The sequence below is a fragment of the Cynara cardunculus genome, unplaced genomic scaffold (genome assembly GCF_001531365.2).
Source record: "Cynara cardunculus var. scolymus isolate 2C unplaced genomic scaffold, CcrdV1 Un_Scaffold_2106, whole genome shotgun sequence".
In the NCBI taxonomy this organism is placed as follows: Eukaryota; Viridiplantae; Streptophyta; class Magnoliopsida; order Asterales; family Asteraceae; genus Cynara; species Cynara cardunculus.
The window spans coordinates 10,583-14,540 of NW_020200977.1; positions in this window are offsets into that span (position 1 = coordinate 10,583).

A 3,958-nucleotide genomic window follows, 5' to 3' on the forward strand; every position below is an offset into this window, starting at 1 on the left:
TTTTTGGTCTTGCATTTTTTTCTCTCCTAAAAACCACCTACAACAATATGCTCCCTTTTCTTTCTAAGTTTTGAAACCGTGACTAGCATCACGAGAAGGCAATGGATTCGGATTGTTCGCATGGATACCGTTGAGGCATCAAGCTTTGTTTGTTGCTGTGATCCAAAGTTTTGCTAACTGTGAGGTATAATTTTGAAACACCCGATTTGTTCCGGTTCGTATGGGTCCTTGGAGGGTTACGGTTTTGTTTTCCGCTGTGCTTGAGATCCCGTAACCCAACAGTGGTATCAGAGCTACTTACGAACATCTAGATCGGTTTTTGTGACATACATGATATATTAAAAACTGTTTTTGTTGCTGTATGTTTTTGTTTCATAAATGTTTTATTTTTTCGTCCCAGAAATGTTATTAATCTCGAAAATCTTTAAACATGAAAACCTAGTTCTTTCTGTCTGCTTTCCGCAGCTTTTTGAATCGCATCATTTCGAGTTTGTATGAATTTTTTATGAATTGTTTACGACAGTGTCGCAATGCTGTTCGAAAATCGAACCCACTACGGGTTTGACTTGGTTTTCGACCCATAAGGGTTCTAGATCTTTAAAATCCTAAAACATAAAAGATGTAGATCTTTTTGTTAGTTTTTCAAAGAACTTTGAATCCCTTTTTTTCAAAGTTGTATGAATTTTGTATTATTTATACGGCGGTGTTGCAAATCGATTTTATGTTTCAATGTAATTGAATATGTATAATGTGATTTGTTTGGTGAATGGTTATAGCTCTTAGTCTTGAATGTATTATATTTGAAAAATACGACTTGCACGTCGTGCCTTTCTCTATATACTCTCTTTGTACATTCTTCTCTCATCCAATTCCCTCGAATGTAACTCGAGGTTTCTTTGATAGAAATGTAAAGTATTTTGTATAAAAGAAAGCAAGAGATGGAGGCATTATGAAGTGACGAAGATAAGAAGACTTAGAGTCATAGAAGTTTATTTTATGTAATGATATTCATACTTGGCTCTATGAATATCGCATAAGGGGGCTATAACCATCTCACATTTTTTTATGCTTTATATATTTTGATATATTATGCGTGGTTGTTTGTATGTGATACTTGTTACAATCTTTTAAAACAAAATATGTTTTTTTAAAAATGTACAAGTAAAAGGAGTTTTACAAATCAAAATGAGTTTTGATAAAAGTAAAAGGAAAATGGTTTTATATAAGATATAAAATGGACCATCGATTTCGAGTGATAAGGTCTTAGTACATCATGCAAGATTTCATTCGGTTTTATCACAAAGGTCTAAACTGCCTAAGAAAGCAAGGTATTCAAGTGATCTTGTGATCCACCTCCAATCTGGATTCCGGTTGAATCAAGCGATGAGGAAATGATCTATCACAAAAGAAAGAATGGTATATTCAAACTAACTAAAATCCCTCACCAAAATATTAAGTTTAAGATGCCTTCCAAACATGGCACTTATCAAGACTTTGATCATCGAGGGTGGGTCATGCTAAAGTTGAGTACTCTCTTTAATCTTAGTAAGATAAGGTAAACATAWGATTCCTACAAGCMATTTTTGGGTCAGACTTAACCAAATTAAGCCTAATAGGATTAGGGATTTGGAGGCATGAGTTGAGAACAATTATATGATGAATTTAAATAAAAGTTGTTTACTCAACTATCCAAGAGTTACATAGAGATGTAATTAGTAATGTTCTTGCTTACCTAAAATATTATTGGTTGATCGGTTAGCTAAAGCTAAATTGATTGATAATGAAAATATGGATCTTGGCCCRCTAGAAAGCTTGTGACGTTTTCCGAAACAATAAAAGAGGGTTGTTGTTTTGATTAAAATAGTGGGAGGTTGTTTGATAAAAGTCCTTATTAAACAATAATAATTTCATGACACTAAGAACTCTACTTTTCTATTGTAGATTTACCAATGGCACAAACCAACAACAGAAACAAAAACACTTTACGATCGATTCTTGAGAAAGAAAAACTTAACGGAACAAATTTCATCAATTGGTATCGTAATTTGAGAATTGTTCTCAAAGCTGAAAAGAAACTGTATGTCTTGGAGGAACAAATCCCTGAAGAGCCTAATTCCAGTGCTCCGAGAACTGAAAGGGACACTTTCAAAAAAACATGATGAGGATGCTTTGTACGTCTCATGTCTAATGCTAATAACCATGGAACCTGATCTTCAGAAACAACATGAAAACATGGGGGCGTTCGATATGATTGAACACCTAAAATTGTTATTCCAAGAGCAAGCTAGACATGAGAGGTATGAAACATCCAAGGAATTGTTCCGTTGTAGAATGTCTGAAGGTAGTCCCGTTGGCACTCATATGCTTAAAATTATTGGGCATATTGAACGCCTTGAAGGAATATGTTCCTCTTTATGAAAGGAGTTAGCCATTGATGTAGTTTTACAATCGTTGCCAAATAGCTACAGTCAATTTGTGATGAACTACAACATGCATGACTTTGACAAAACCTTTCCAGAATTGCTCAACATGTTACGAACTGCCGAGCAAGAACTTGCAAAGAACAAATCCACCATTTTGATGGTTCGTAAGGATAAGAAATGGAAAAACAAAATAAAGTCCATTGCCAAACCCACTTCTAAATCTTTGAAGCCAAAAGGAAGCATTAAGAAACCCAAGGTAACTGTACCTAAGGAGGGTGAGTGCTTTCACTACAACAAACCCAGGCATTGGAAGAGAAATTGTCCTCTCTACCTTCAGGAAAAGAAGAAAGGAAATGTAACATCCACTTCAGGTATCTATGTGATGGAAGCCAATCTTTCTACTTCTTATACATCATCGGTATTAGATACCGGATGTGGTTCTCACATTTATAGAAACATGCAGGAACTAAAAAGGACTAGAAGATTGAACAAATGTGAAGTTGATCTGCGCGTTGGAAATGGGGCAAAGGTTGCTGCTATAGCCGTAGGATCTATTTTGTTAACTTTACCGCCCGGATTAATATTAGAACTCGATGACTGTTATTGTGTACCATCTATTTCTAGAAATTTGATTTCTGTATCTTGTTTAGACAGGAAATGTTTTGCCTTTAATATTAGAAACAAATGTTGTTCATTCTCTTTTGGTAATATATATTATGGTGATGCAAGTTTGATTAATGGTCTTTATGTTCTTAATATGGATAATCCGATTTATAACATAGATAAAAGGGAGGTCAAATCGAATAGTTCAAATTTAACATATCTCTGGCATTGTCGCCTTGGGCATATAAACAAAACTCGCATATCCAAACTCCATAAAGATGGATTATTGAACAAATTAGATTTTGAATCATATGGCACGTACGAAGCTTGTTTAAAAGGAAAGATGATAAAGGCTCCGTTTATTGGACAAAGTGAGAGAGCAAATGATGTATTGGGAATCATACATAGTGATGTATGTGGCCCGATGAATATACAAGCTAGAGGTGGTTATAGATACTTCATTACATTTACTGATGATCTTAGTAGATTCGGCTATGTATATTTGATGCGACATAAGTCTGAGTCCTTTGAGATGTTCAAAGACTTTCAAAATGAAGTACAAAACCAACTTGGAAAGAGTATTAAGATTCTTCGATCTGATCGAGGTGGCGAATACTTAGACCATGCTTTTCTTGATCATCTTAGAAATTGTGGTATCGTATCACAACTCACTCCACTTGGAACACCGCAATGGAATGGTGTTTCCGAAAGGAGGAATCGTACACTGTTGGACATGGTACGATCTATGATGAGTCAATCTGACCTTCCGACGTCCTTTTGGGGATATGCTCTAGAGACAACAACTTTCACACTAAACCGGGTTCCATTAAAATCTGTTGAAAAGACACCATATGAGATATGGACTGGGAAGAGTCCCAAATTATCTTTTATGAAGATTTGGGGTTGTGAGGTTTACGTACGCCGTCTAATCA